This window comes from Lynx rufus, unplaced genomic scaffold (genome assembly GCF_022079265.1).
Source record: "Lynx rufus isolate CCGP_SWC_20201006 ecotype Redwood Valley unplaced genomic scaffold, mLynRuf1.p SCAF_10, whole genome shotgun sequence".
NCBI lineage: Eukaryota > Metazoa > Chordata > Mammalia > Carnivora > Felidae > Lynx > Lynx rufus.
In genome coordinates, this window is record NW_025814824.1 from 38170189 (window position 1) to 38186531 (window position 16343).

A 16343-nucleotide genomic window follows, 5' to 3' on the forward strand; every position below is an offset into this window, starting at 1 on the left:
CTGACATGTCCTAAAATATATTTCTGCAATGTGCTTTCCTTTTGGTCTTCAGATTTAGCCAGACATTTATCAATATAGCTGCTAAAAATTGAATAGAACATTACCACAAGATGGCAGCTTTGAACGTATTTGAAAATGTTGATTATGAACATCAAAATGCCTCCAACTGAAATGAACAGTGAGACATCTGCCATTCCTCTTCTGGTTTAAAAAATGTTCATGTGATCTTTGAAAGCAGAATAAATGCAATTTTTTCATTTTGTTGGAAAAAATGGCTTGCGAGGTTAGTAGTTTGCACATGGCTGAAAGTCTCAACCAAATACTAATGACCAAGATGTGTCTTCTTATTGACTAGAATTCTCCTGTATACATTATCCTCCTTCATCATGATCACTTATCATTAGGCCCTTCCAGGCCACAAAATGAAGAGTGAGTGGCATATCACCCAAATGGTTTCGCATACAATCGATTAGTATGCCAGCACCAAAGACACTGATCATTTGTGACAAGGGTGAAAGGGCTAGGCAGCTATGGGAATCAGCTCCATTCAGCCACTGAGACTACAAATAATGAAAATCACGGTTAACTCTGTAAATGTACACCTAATGTTTAAAAAAAAATGGTCTAATAGAAGGTTATAAAAAATATTACAACTCATTTTTAACTTACTCTGAAAAAATTCCCATTTATGGAACAGTTACAAGAATACAATAAACTCCCACATACACTGCACCTAAATTTACTGATTGTCAATATTCTGCATGTTTTCCTTGTCACTTTATTTCCATATATACCTATATGTTGTATATATATTTTTTTCTTTTTTCTGAATAAATTGAAAGTAGCAGTTATCAGGACCCCTTGTCCTGTATTTCCATGTATCTCTTAAGAATAATGGCATTCGCTTAAATAACCGCAACACAGCTGTCAAATTCAGGAAAATTAACATGGTACAATACAATTTTCTAATATATAGTCCCTATTAAGTTGGTCCGATAGTTCCAATAGAGTCCTCTACAGTGATTTTTTTTTTAAAAAAACATAACTGCTTCAACTTTGTCAAGAAGAAATAAAAATAGCATGACATAAAAATATCAAAAACGTAAGAAAGAAAAACATATCACTCGAGTTGGATAAAGCCAATAAAATCCAAAGAGGTGGGTAAAAGAGAAAGATGAGGACTTTCTATGGAATTCTCTTGAAGAAGGAGAAGAAGGAGAAGAAGAGGTAGTCAACATCTGTATGTGATGGGCAACATGAGAGAACCAACCAAGTTTGCACCCAAACAGTCCTGGGTTGGTTTCATGTCTCTTTATTAGCAATATGTCATTGAACAAGTTCAATTGCTTCTAGAAGCCTCAGTGGTCTTGTCGGTAAAAGAAGAGCAGTTCTTACAAAACAGGGATTTTTAGAATACTAAAAGCGCAGTGCATGGCAAGTACATCTCCTGATGCCTGGAAAGTAGTATGTGCTTAATAAATTTTCACTTCCCTCCCTAGAATCATGAAAACTTCACTTTTTCCAACAACTTCCATAAAAAAAGGCCTGGCCAAAAAAAAGAATTTACACCCGAAACTTAAATCTCGTGATTCACGATGCCATGCTGCACACTGGTTTCCAAATGAACGCTCTCATCCCACTGCCATCGAGGGGCATGTCACAGCTAATTATCTGTCATCGCGCCCTGTTGCATAGGCGGTACCTTGCCTGCTGCTGCTGGGACCTCCGTGCTGTCTGTTGATTCATTTGCATTGCCTCCTGAGTGTCTCTGCTGTGTATGGATCACACAGAATGAAGCCCAGGGGCCAACTGGCAGGCCCAGCTGAATTGTGGAACATATCTGAGGCCCCTCCTCATTACTTAGTGAGTAATGTGGGGGATGTTCGCCGGTTCACACACCCTGGCAATGTAAACGGTCATCTGCTGCCTCATCTGCTTTCCTGCGTCTGGGGTGCAGGACCAGATCGGCTGAGGAACTTTGCTAGCACTTATGCAAATAGCTATGGGAGCTCCTGGGTTTGGCAACATTTCCTTTCAGAAGCCTCATTTGTGGCGGCACCGTCTGCCTCTTTTGTGCCTTCACAGCTTTGTGAGGCAACCTCAAAATAGATCTTTCCCCTACTCTTGTTGTATTTATGTCCCTTTGCCACGGAAAAACTGAAACTCTTCTCAGTACATTTAATACACCCTGTTCAGTGGAAACTCCAAAAGAACATCTATTTAAGACAGAATCAGACTACACATACCAAACTAAGGGGAAACGCATTTCCTTAACTGACTCCCCCATTGAGTTTTAAAATACATAAATAAATGCTTAAAGCACGTGTAGACACAAAATCCTAAACTGTTAGGCATACATGTATAATACTATAATTTTGTTCTATTACAAACTTTATGCTTCTAACTATGCTGCATAACAGATACTTAAAAAGTAAAACTAACTTGATTCGAATTTTTTAAATTATCTTCAAATTACTAACTTCCCAAAGCACTGTGGAATCTGCAATAGTGCGTTACTAAGTAACAAGAATGCGGTTTAATTTTGGTATAAATTTTTATTCCATTAATAAATAGATCAGGTTTCTTCATTTTGCCCCTCTCTTCTCGCTGTCTTATACTGTACTTTATGATATGAGATGCTTCTACAGAAACTAAACTCAAAGTTTTCTTAGAAAAGAAGGAAAAACATAAATCATTAAACATAAGCCCCAAGGGTGGGAAATTTACCTACAAGGGACTGTGAAAACCACTGCGAGTGTTGCTTAAGACTGACTTCCTCTAGGTGTCAGTATAGTCCCAGAACTTGCAAACTTTAGTGCTAATGAAAAAAGAGCACAGTGAAATAAATATGTGTATGCCAGTCTATACTATTTATACATTTGAAAGATTTTTCTTTTGAAAACTGAGCTAAAATTGCAACCGTGAATGTTCATCTGCAGATAACAGAATGGATTTTGTACTAGAAGGAACAAAATGTGGCAATGATACATTTTTGCAAACACACATTATTTTCCATACCTTTTTTGGCATTGTAAGGCCCTATCATTCATTCTTAGGCATCATAAATTATCTTCTCCTTTCCAGACACATAATGTTTTAGAAACTCACTAAACCTTATCTGAGGTCATTATTGCTATCTATTACAGTAATCGGACTCAATTCAACAAGCCCATCAGCATGGAGTCTTGAATTACATCTTTCTCACCAACAGCACAGATTTGTTTAATGAGACTAACACAGAGTTTAAAACGTAATGCAAGGTGAAGGGGATTAAGAGTACCCTTATCTTGATGAGCAAGTAATACGGGGAACTTTTGAATCACTAAGCTCTACCCCAGAAACTAACATAGCGCTTGTGTGGTAACTCTGCTGGAATTAACATAAAAAAATAAAAAAGTAAATAAAAATATTTTACATTCAAAAAAAGTAATACAGCCACATACAGTGATTCGGAAGAGTATGTATTTGATACGTATCAAAGCATGCTCTCTATGAAAGCACCCATTCCTTTAGTCAGGTCATTTTTTGTTTCCTCTTCTCTCCAAATTAAGTTTCTCGGTCGGCTGTATCTGTCCTCTGGATGCCTCCCAAGGATCAAACCAGAGAAGTAAGAGTGACATCTCTACACTTACAGATCTACTGCATTTCAGAAATCCACTAGAGCTTACCTCTTAATTTTTCTCCAAACTTTATTTGAAAAAACATCAAGTCCTCAGATGATTGGAAAAGCAAAACCATGGCTACTGACGCACATTTCATCTTCAGTCCATTTCTGAGACCACATGACACAGGAAGTCTGCATGTATGTATGTATGTGTCCAATTGCAGTGGTATGATTTGTAGCTGCCTCCCTCCCCCCCAAAAAAATAGCTGAAGATCTGAATCAGGCAGATAATGACACACAAGGCAGTCAGGAAACAAGGTGACAGGATCTCTTCCAGAGCTCACACAACCACGGTCTCCTCCAAACAGCAGGGCACTTCATGTCTTACATCACTAACATTATCTTATCATCTGAGGAGGGAGACAATTACGGAGAAAGCTAGATGGCCTGGGTTACTGAACTATAAGGGTCTGGAAGACATCACTGGAAAATTTAGAAAGGTGGTTCTAACGACATCACAGACAACTCCTTTCATCTACAGCAAAATGTAAAGTGTTCCCTCTCTGATCAAATGTAACAAAAATTTCAAAAAAAAATGTTTTTAACATTTATTCATTAGACAGAGAGACAGAGTGTGAGTGGGGGGAGGGGCAGAGAGAGAGGGAGACCCAGAATCTGAAGCAGGCTCCAGGCTCTGAGTTGTGGGCACAGAGCCCGAAGCAGGCCTCAAACTCACGGACCGTGAGATCATGACCTGAACTGAAGGTGGACGTTTAACCCACTGAGTCACCCAGGCGCCCCAGTGACAGAAATTTCAGGAAAAAAATAAAGAAGGAAAAGAGGAGGGGAGGGAGATGGAAGGGAGGAGGAAGAGAAGAGGAAGGAGAAGAGGAAGAAAAAGAGGAAGAAGAGAAGGAAAGAAGGAAGGAAGGAAGGAAGGAAGGAAGGAAGGAGGAAGGAAGGAAAGGAAGGGAGAGAAGGAGGAAATAAATGAAATTCCATGATGGAAGTGACACTGTCTACTAAAGAAATTAATATATATTTATTAATTTGTCTGTTTGAATGGCTGAAAAATTATTACCCTATCCTGGACACCAAATCTTCAGTTATTCAATTTGCTTCCATAGCCCTTTGGCCAACTCTACTGATCATGTCATTCTTAGAGCTGAAGGTTAAAGTTCATTTATAAAAGTTCTTCAGAGAATTAAATTGGAACTATGCCCACTTTTTTTGAGGCTTTATTTTGTACTGTGCCAAAACACTTTTAAAAATATTCCTATATTTGCTTAAGTAAAGGATTTTTTCTTATTTAAGAATATTTCAGGAGATCTCTAGAGAAGCTATTTTATAAGTTTAAAATACTGTTTCAGTTTCCTGCTTGCCACTGTAACAAATTACCATAAACTTGATGGTTTACAGTAACACAAATTTATTTTCCTACGCTTCTGGAGGCCAGATGTCCAAAATCAGCTTCACTGGGTTGAAATCAAGGTGTGGGGAGAATTGTGCTCCTTCACAAGGCTTTAGGGGAGAATCCTTTTCCTGGCCTTTCCCAGCTTCTAGAGAATATTATTCCTTGCATTCCTTAGTTTATGGCCCCTTCTTCCGTCTCCAAAGCCAGCAGGGTTCTCTCTGGTTATATGGCCTTCTTCTCTTCTATTTGTCAAATCTTGCACTTGGGATACCTGTGATTGCATTTAAGGACCACCTAGATAACCTAGGATAATGTCACCATCTTGAGACGCTTAATTTAATCAAGACTGCGAAACCCATTTTGTCATGTGAGGTAACATTCACAGTTTCCAGGGATTAGGACCTGGATATCTTTGAGGGCCATTTTCCAGCTGACCATAAATACTTTCTTTGTGTGCCCATTTTGAGAAATTGGCTTGCTTGTTACCAATAGAGAAAAATTTAGCCAGTTCCAAATTCTACATTTTTCTTCATTAAACTGCCATGAAGATTTTATCCTTAGCCTCTCTTTCAGCTATGATAGAGGACACTGAATCAAGACTGGAAAACTGACTGAGGATTTCTGCTATATCCTCATAAATCTTCCACGAAGCTTCCTGCTCTCCGATTATTTTCCCTCCTCTCTACCTGGATTCCTCATTTTCTGCTACGTTTCTTTTCTAATACTTCTAGAATACACATTTTGGTTTAACCATATAGCAGAAATGTTCACATTCTTCATCTTAATCCTAGTTGTTTTTTGGGGTTTTTTTTGTCCCCCTTTTCTTTAAACTTCCATGCAATCAAGATGGCTTTATATATTACAATTTTCACAAGAAAGGTAAGTCACTTGCCCTTGTAAAAATATATTTCAGACTTAAAAAGTGTCCCAAGGGGCATCGTCATTCCATTGCTCTTTACAGACTACAAACTCTCCAAGGGGTCTCAAGCCTTCTACTTTTCATTTCCCTCCCAATGTGGCTAATGCCCAAATCTCTATATTTAACCTTAGCCCTTGCCATGAGCTTCAGTTTCATATATGTAACTGTGGGCTAGACAAACCCATTCAACTTGCTCTAAAGAGCTTCAAAGGCTATATTTCCAAAATGCAACTATTTCATTTTCCTACATAAAAATGCTTCATCCTCCTTCAGCCTTTGCCTCAGGTAAAAGTGCTGCCATCTACAAGTCACTTGGAACCTTGGGAGCCATTTTGGATTCCTCCTTTCTCCTTCATCTGCTAGCTAGCCACCAATCATCCTTATAGCTAATCCACACCATATCTGCTCATTTGTCCCTCAAAATGGTTTTCATTGCCCTTTCTTTAATCCTTTTACCACTGCCTAGCTGAATTTTTCCGGAACTTGGATATTTTCATTTAGTGAGACTTTCAGAATGTTAACAAGCCAAATCAGTTACAAACCATAAAGCATTTATTAAATACATAGGTTGAGTAATGCTTTCAGGGCAAGTAACACTGCGCTATTTGTGGGAAAATTATAGGACTTACTAAAAATTGAGACTCTATTATAAGAAATATGTCTAATATTGGAACACAAGTTTAAAACTGCTTCATAACATATTCTTTCAAACCTGGCAGTGTTTACCTGAACCTGAATGCATAATTTTACTTGGAGATGATATTAATCTATGTTTGAGGTTCTTTGTGAATGCGAGTCCGATATGACACTTCCTTCCTAGATCTTCCCTCTGCCCTGCCTCTCCCTCATTGATAGGACCTGAAATTTAATCAACCACTGTTTCCTTCCCCGTCTCACTTCTTCCTCTTACTACCAAACTGTTCTGCTAAATCTTAACTACGTCCCTGCCCCACCTAAAATAGTCAGTAAAAGTGCAGTCTCCTTAGCATGCCTTTTGGTGCCTTCTGCAACCAGTCTGGGACAGCTTTGCAAGCTGTCTCCCCCTCTTCCCATAGGTTAAGTTCTAGGACCACCAACCACTGGCTTTTCTCAAAAAAAGCATGTTTTTTCTTGCTTCTGGCTATGGTTCATGCTCTTCTCTCTGCTCCACCTTTTCTGCACCTGACCAGTCTTACCCTGCACCGCAATTTGACCAAGGCTTATCCTTGGCAGTTTCCATGCTAGCAGCCTTGCGATCGTACATATTCTTTGAGAACAGAAACTATGTCTTACTTGTTTTTTGTGACCAGGTACTCCGCAGATTACCTAGTGCAAGGTAGAAGCAAGTAGACACATACTAAATTGAACAAAATTGAGCAGAGTGAACTTAAAGGAGCTGCTCGCACATCTCCTAACTTCCACGGGGTGGCACTATTCTATTTTCAACAGAGACCAAAAAAAGATCCCAACACCCGGAAGTACAAGGGCGGTGTTCAGTGTATTTGTATAGATCCCGCACGTGTCTGTGCATGTGCAGAGTGGAACTCTCCTCACTGATACCCACTTACATCAATGCAAAATATGGACCGTCGTTTTGGTGTCTCCTTTTTGATCTTTACAAACGCAGAGTTTTAAAAAATATTAAATTACTGGGCAGTTATCATAGCCAATCTACCTAAACAGAAAGGACCTGGTATATTTTTTTCTTTTATAGCGTTAGCCCCCAAAGGTTTTCAGAGTAGTTATGACAGTGAATGGCCACTCTTGCGATAATTCAAGGTATTCCCAACTAGAGAGACAGAATGGAAAGACTGCAGGGGGCTTATGAGCAAAGAGCCTTTGCTGGGTACAACTTTACCTCTCTGACATTCACAGTCTCAAGTACAAACACTGGACAGTAATGCTTAACTTTAAATTCTGATGGGAAACATTAAACATTGCACAATCTATAAGACACTGAAAGTATTGGCACAGCGAAGAAATAGAGGATACGATGATTATTATTTGAGGAAATTAGATAGATGAGGAGATTTACAAAATTCATGCGGCCTTGATGTTCGTTAATTGATAAACTGACACATATTAAACATTTTTTTAAGAGTTTGACCGAAAATCTATTTGCAAGCAGGGAGTGCCAAACTGAAAGTGGCAAGGGGCACCCTGCCTGCAGGAACCAGGGTAAAGACCTGAGTGACGAAAGTACGGAAGCAAAGAAAGGAAATTATTTGATTGGTTACAGCTTAAAGCCTCTTTGGCTGTTAATGATTGGTTGTCCTTAGCGTTTGGATTTCACAACCTTGTGGCGTTTACAGGCTTAGACCAATGTGCGTATCTAGATCACATAGCTCTACTGAGCTACATCAAGCCTCCTTGTTTCTTTAATTTAACAAGTTTAAAGAATCGAAGTGCTTTTTCATCTTGGCAGGTTCCCTAGGCTGGAATCTATTTTAGCCACTTTTTTTGATGTGTAACAAGTCATGTAGGCCTCATTTTTATCGGCTATAAAATGGATCTTAAGGAAATCTCTGCCTCATTTGCTTGTTAGGGGGGTTGACTTCAAAATTAGCTACAAGTCTAATGGTAATGGTGGAGCAGGAGTGCTAGCAATACAGGATGTGGCAAAAGCTCTATTTGCCCAAAGCTCTATCCATTAGTCCCCAGTCATAGTCCAAACCTCACCTTTCAGTTCAGAATGCTGATTCCGGGGCGCCTGGGTGGCTCAGTCGGTTGAGCTTCCGACTCTTGGTTTTGGTCACGTCATGATTTCACGGTTGGGTTCGTGAGTTCGAGCTCCCCATCGGCTCTGCACTGGCAGGGCGGAATCTGCTTGGGATTCTGTCTCTCTCCCTCTCTCCCTCTCTCTACCCCTCCCCCACTCACACTGTCTCAGTTTCTCTCAAATAATAAAAAAATAAACTTAAAAAAATCTTTAATAAAAAAAATGTTGATCCCACTGATTCTGGATTCAAAAAATAATGTTTAGGATCTTTCAATGGGCTGTAAAAATAAAGCTTATTGTATATTCAGTAATCTCTCCCACCTTCAAGGTGTTCTTTCCCTTTAAGGAGACAAAGCCCTTGGCTTACTCTGTATATTTATTTACCTGGCAAATTCCATCCTACAGATGCTGCCTTAATTTCTGTTCTGGTGCTTCCCCTAGTTGAGTGAAAAAAATGTTTGATAACAATGTCATTGTTACCAATTGTATTTTATTTTGGAGTTCTGCCTTTCTTCAACAGAGATTAGACACTTATTTCTTAAGTATCAGGCAACCATAGAAGGAACAGAAGAAACCCGGTGTCTTTAAAATAGAAACATAGGAAATCATCTTAATACTTTAAAATATTTTAATCTTTAATACTAATAGCTACTATTATTTTCAATAATATTTTAATTTTTTTATTTTATTTTTTAAAACTTTTTTTTTATGTTTTTTTAAATTTATTTTTGAGAGAGTGCAAACGAGGGAGGGACAGAGAGAGGGGGACAGAGGATCCGAAGCAGGCTCTAGGCTGACAAGCTGACAGCAGTGAGCCCGATGCGGGGCTCAGACTCACCAACCGAAACTTGAAATCGTGACCTGAGCCACAGTTGGATGCTCAACCCAGATGCCCCTAATGTTGTATTTTTTTTTTTATAATATCTTTTTATGTCCCATACCCATTATTTGGGTAATGGCTACTGGAAGCATGCAGACTGCCTACGTTTGCATGATTGGAACACAAAAGCATGGGGAAGTGAACATCTGAGCAATGAATATCTCCCTCAATCAGTAGTTAATTCCTAAAATTCCACAGTTAAGATTCATTCTTTTGACTTAAAACCTTTGACCCCTGGTAAACACATCCAAGGGCAGATGACTCTTGAGGCCTTATCAAATATTTGCATCTAAAGATGAGTGATCTTATCAGATCCCTTCCCCCACTGAGCACACTTTGAAAACACGAAGGTAAAGAAAGCAAAAAGGTTCCAAAACCTGCAGGACAATGGGGAGACTGTTTGCGGTACACTAACTCCATGATTTTAAATATTCCCAGCCACGTTATGAAGTTCATATTTTTAAGATATTTATTGACATCTTACAGATAAAATGAAGCTCAGAGAGGCCATTAAACATCAAGTAGCAGAGCTGGTATTCAGATGAAAATCTGTATCTCTAATATATATATTATATATATATATAATATATATATAATATCTGTATCTCTCTATATGTATATATATATGTGTGTATACACACACACACACACACACACACACACATATATATATACATATATATATAATCTCCAAAGTTCAGACTATAAGACCAAGACAAGACTGACTTTATCAATGTCACAGTCCAGTGTAAGATGTACTGCCTGTCCCATATCATACGGCCAGAAAGCTGCCAGGTTATGGACAGTTCAGAGAAAAGGAACTCTCTAAACAAGGAACCTTTTGTTAAAATGGCAACCTCAACTTTATAGCTCTTACCCATATGTCTAGATCTTTCTCCCTTGTCCTTCCACACAGGTTAATAAGCTTGATTTCATATATGTAAGGATCTTCAAGAATATGTTTCAAATTCTAGGCTTTGGGAAGCTGAGTGTTCACAGAAAATATCATAACCAGGAGAACTTTTCCCCACAACCAAACATTATGTCACTTGCTCTCCACCCTTTTCCTCCCCAACTTAAAGCAACTACAATTATAAGAGATGTTGTAAGGGAACCCAATATGATACTAACACTGCCTTCCTTCACAAAATTAAATATAGAAGTTGAAACTGACTACTGTTAAGATTCTTTCCCCAAGTTCACCACTGTGAACCCAGCTTGACAGAACTAATGGCATTTTCCAAAAGTGATGGTGCTATCCTGGAGTTTTCGACATTTCTGTCACTGTCTTGTTTTCCAGGCGGTAAACACATTTCTACCAGCAAAGGAACAAAAGTGAATTCATCCAAACCTTTGTAAGCAAATAATATTTGTTAGTTCAATGGTAGATCAGATCCCATGTATCACCTTTAAAAACCAACCACTTGGTTGAAATTCAACGATACAAGAGGCATGTTCAGGAATCACGATCCATGATGCAATTTTCCTATTTGTGTACGAACGTGGCTTTCTTATATGCTTTCTCCAGTTGACTAATCAAAGTAACTGCAAAAAAGCTTTTTCAGTTAAAGAATTTGTAAGATGTGGCAAAGGTTTCATTTATTTGTTCACTGGTTCGTTCAGCAAGTAATGAATTACAAGCCCACTGGGCATAGAGCACTAAGTTTACAAATATGTGCAAGGCATGGGTTTTGGGCCCCAAGAAATTTACAGCTTAGGATATCTACATATGAAAAACAACCATGCAAAGTAGCTTAGGCTATGCAAGTAAGTACCAAAATAACCTTGCAGGTGCTATAGTCCCACAATCTATGTTAGGGTCAGGAGGTCACTCAAAGGAAAAGGTGCTTCAGGAAGCATTTGAACTTGCAAAGGGCAGCTGCTGTCCCATCTCAGCTGACTGTCATCGTCATCCTGCAGGTGTGAGGCTATCAGGTCTCACTATTTTTCAAAAGAAAATTCAGAATGCTTAGCTTATGAGGAAATCTCCCAATATTTAATTGGTATTGCCTACATATTAAAAAAAAGAAAACTATACAAGTTAAAAAAGTACATATATACACAAAACACAAAAGAAAAAAAAATCAGCTTGCCAATTCTATTCATATAGTTTTCAAAAGAGCAGGGAACCACATCTGATCAGCATGGCCTGGAAAGGCTATATATGCAAAAGGCAGTATTTTAGTTGTGTCTTGAAGAGGAAATAAACGTTTCAAAAGAGAGTAGGGAATATAAGTATTTCAAATGGAAGCGAATGCTTGAAGAATGAGAAGTCAGCAGGAAAATGCTTTTAAGAAGCAGATAGGCAGGGGTTTTATCAGAATTCTTTATGTCACAGTGATGTATTGATCTTTGAAAAGTAGATGATGATGGGGCGCCTGGGTGGCTCGGTCGGTTAAGCGTCCGACTTCGTCTCAGGTCATGATCTCATGGTTCCTGGGTTGGAGCCCCACATCGGGCTCTGTGCTGACAGCTGGGAGCCTGGAGCCCGCTTCGGATTCTGTGTCTCCCTCTATCTCTGCCCCACCCCCGCTCATGCTCTGTCTGTCAAAAAATAAATGTTTAAAAAAAATTTTTTAAAGTAGATGATGATGATAATATAGTAGCATCTAAGATCTAAACCATTTTGAAAGAGGTGGTTTTTTCTTACTGTTACAAAATGAAATATGTTAAAGTTAGAAAGTACAGACAAGCCAAGATAGGAAAATGATGTCTTCCATATTGTATCACCTAAATATGACTATTAACATTGTGTTAAATAAAATAATAGGTAACATTTTCTGTATATTTGCTGTACTGTAAGCACTGTACTGAGCACTCTTTAAGCCCTCACTCATTTTCTATGAAAATATAGATGTTAAGCCAAGACTGGTCATATGTATACTGTTTTCTAAGTCATTTATACACAAAAATATTATGAATATTGTTCTATGTCATCTTCTACAGTGTCATCTTTAGTCCTGCTTACTATTCTATTGTATAAATAAATAAATCTGTGATTATTTATTGAATCAGTTCTCAATTGATGGGTATTTAAGATATTTGTAGTTTTTTTTTTCCTCTATCAAGTATCAGCTTGATGGATTTGATCAAAAGAGGGCATCCAATTTAAATGGCTAGAACAACATTAGGTGGGTTATTAAAGCTTACACAACTGGTTAAAATCTACCATTCAGCTGTGGTTCAATCAGAGCTAAGGCTCCATTCCTCTGAGACGCTTTTGGCCCTGCTTTTCTCCAAGGGTCTGCTTAGTCCTCTGGCTGGCAAAGAGATGAGATCAGCAGTTCTGGGCCTCGCATCAAAACACAGCAACAACCGGAACGGAAACCAGCTCTTCGAGTGCCCCAGCAAGTGCTCTATTATGTCTCATATACCCATTTGTGAACCATTTCCTGTGGTGGGTCAGAAGTCATCAATACTTTAGTAGAGACCAGTGTTTCTGAATTAATGCCTGGAAATAAAAAGTGGATTTATCCTAAAACCCACAAGGCTCAACTTCAGGACTGGAATAGGAAAATATCAGCCCTGAAGCAATAGGGCTGAGGTAGATGACAGAATGCAAATAAAAAAAAAAAAATTGTTGAGGAGAAAAGAAATTAGATGAGCAACCAGTTGTGTGTACTACAATAAATAGCAACACAACAAACACCTTTAGGAAAGGAAAGGTAGAGAGGTGGAAAGGTGGTTGGATATAAAAATCATGTCCTTAGAATTCATTCCGAGAAGAGGAATTGCTAGAGCAAAGAAGATATTTCTGAATGTGGGTTTTATTTGTTTTTGTTTTTTATGCAATGCCAAGTGGCTAATGAGAATTGCAAAACCAATGTATAGTCCTTCCGAGAGTGTCTGAGTTCCAGAAAGGGTATATTTGGCTGGTACAAAAATGGCTGACACTTGGGTAGATTAGATACTTAGACTGGACTAAAGTATAGACATCCTTTTCTTTTTGAATTTTTTATTACGTTTACTTATTTTGAGAGAGAGAGAGAGACAGAGAGACAGAGAGAGAGATCAGGGGAGGGGAGAGAGAGAGATAGACACAGAATCCAAAGCAGGCTCCAGGCTCACAGCTGTAAGCACAGAGCCTGAAGTGGGACTCGAACTCACAAAATATGAAATCATGACCTGAGCCGAAGTCAGACACTTAACTGACTTAGCCATGCGGTCACCCCTGAACTATGGACATCCTTAAATGCAAAAATGAGGAATTTGGGCTTTTTTTTTTTTTTTTGCATGCTTTTTCTTAAAAGGGTGTTGAAAGACCTTAGAGTCAAGGACAAATGCACAGTAATATTAGGTAGTTAATTAATGTAGCAGAATGAGAAGACAAGCTACAAACTGGGAGAAAATACTGGCAAAAGACACATCTGACAAAGAACTGTTATCCAAAATATACCAAAAGACTCTTAAAACAACAATAAGAAAACAAGCAACCTGATTGGAAAATGAGCAAAAGGACTTAAAGAAGATTATAGATGTCAAGTAAGCACATGAAAAGTTGTTCACCACCATGTCATTAGGGAACTGAAAATTAAAACAAGATACCACCACATACCTATTAGAATGACCAAATCCAAAGCACTGACGACATCAAATGCTAAGAAGGATGTGGAGCAACAGGAACTCACATTTATTGCTGATAGGAATACAAAATAGTACAGCCATTTTGGAAGATGATCTGGCAGTTTCTTACAAGACTAAATATACTCTTAGCATACAATCCAGCAACCGTGCTCCCTGGCATTTACACATATGAATCTGCACACAGATGTTTATATCAGCTTTATTTACAAATGCCAAAATTTAGAAGCAATCGAGGTATCTTTCAGTAAGTGAGTGGGTTAACAAACCATGAAATACTATTCAGTGCCAAAAAGAAATGAGATGTAAAGACAAGGAGGAAACTTAAATGCATATTACTACGTGAAAGAAACCAATCTGAAAAGGCCATAGACTGTATGAATCCAACGATATGACATTCTAGAAAAGGCAAAACTATGGAGACAATAAAAAGATTAATGGCGGCCAGGATTTTTGGAAGTAGGGAGGAATGACTAGGCAGAGCTCAGAGGATTTTTTGATCAGTGAAATTACTATGTATGATGATATAATGGTGGATACAGGTCATTATATGTTTGTCAGAACCCATAGACAGTGAGTAGTATAACACCAAGAATGAACCCTAACCTAAACCATGGACTCTGGATGATAATGACGTGTCAAGGTAGACTCAGTTGTAACAAATGTACCACTAGTGGTTTGACAAGGGGAGAAGTTACAGATAGTGGTGACAGGGGGTGTATGGGAACTCTCTCCACTTTCTGCTCAGTTTTGCTATGAATTTAAAACTTCTCTAAAAACTAAAGTATTGTATACACATGTACACACATGACAGAGAATGGCACATGCTTTTGAAGATGAAACATGCCATACTTTTGAGGAAGAACTGAAAAGTCAATGAAGCTGGTGGAGAGAGACAGGTAGAAAGCTGTTGTAATTGTCCAGGCAAGAAGTCATAAAAGTCTGAAGTGGACGGTAAACAATGAGCTTTGACACCTGACTGCATGCTAACCCATTTGGGGTAGGTTCCTACCAAATGTTCACAGGCTTTGAGGAAAACTGGATCTAATTCCATAATTCTCAGCTGTTGAAAAGTCACCTGGAGGGGCGCCTGGGTGGCGCAGTCGGTTAAGCGTCCGACTTCAGCCAGGTCACGATCTCGCGGTCCGGGAGTTCGAGCCCCGCGTCAGGCTCTGGGCTGATGGCTCAGAGCCTGGAGCCTGTTTCCGATTCTGTGTCTCCCTCTCTCTCTGCCCCTCCCCCCGTTCATGCTCTGTCTCTCTCTGTCCCAAAAATAAATAAACGTTGAAAAAAAAAATTAAAAAAAAAAAAAAAAAAAAAGAAAAGTCACCTGGAGCTAACCTTTGTCTACCTTCTCTTCCTCATATCCTGTAAGGTCTCATGTATATTTTTACTCAAGCACACCAAATTATTCATCATTCTCAAACAATAGCATATTCTCTCCTGCCTCTGTATCTTGCACAATCTACTCCCTGAGAATGAAGTAGCCTGCCCTAACAGAGTAAGGTTAAGATATCTGCCTTTTATTGCTTGTGTGGCCTTGGACAAGTTAATTCTTTTTTGAATCTCACTTTCTTTATCCATGAAACTGAGGTAAGAAAATAAAAATTATGTACCTCACCGGACTGTCAAGGTAATTGATTAATATAACACAATATGCCAAGCAGAGTGCCGGGAACATACTCAATGTAAAATACTTTTTATCTTCTCCCTTTGCAGTAACCACTCAGCGTGTGCACGCACACACACACACACACACACACACACACACACGGGCTGACTCCAACAACCTCTCTCTCCAGCTTCATTAAAAAGCTTGCTCTCATGTAAAGACCTGATAAGGTGATTTACCAGGTTACATAAGCTTTAAGCCAAAAAAAAAAAAAAAAAAAAAAAAAAAAAAACCTCTATAATAGTGAAATTTAAGCATCAGGTGATGACTGCAAAGGTATTCTCACAGACGGGAGATCTTTTCCAGTGTTCCTTAAATGCTCTCCACTCCTCACTGATCACCTCCTCCCAAAGTCACTCCAACAGCAAATTCTTCCTTAATACCATCCAGCTTTCAAGCTCTCCTCTCTCTGCACTCTCACCGCCTGGTAGCATGGCAGAAATCAAATAGCATTGCTACTGTTTGCATGTATTTCTTTCCTACCAGCTTGCAAGCTGCTTGAAGGAAAGGTTTTGGTTTTCTAAACTGGCAACCTCGGGCCTTGTGGGGAAAGTAGAAACCCACATTATCAACAT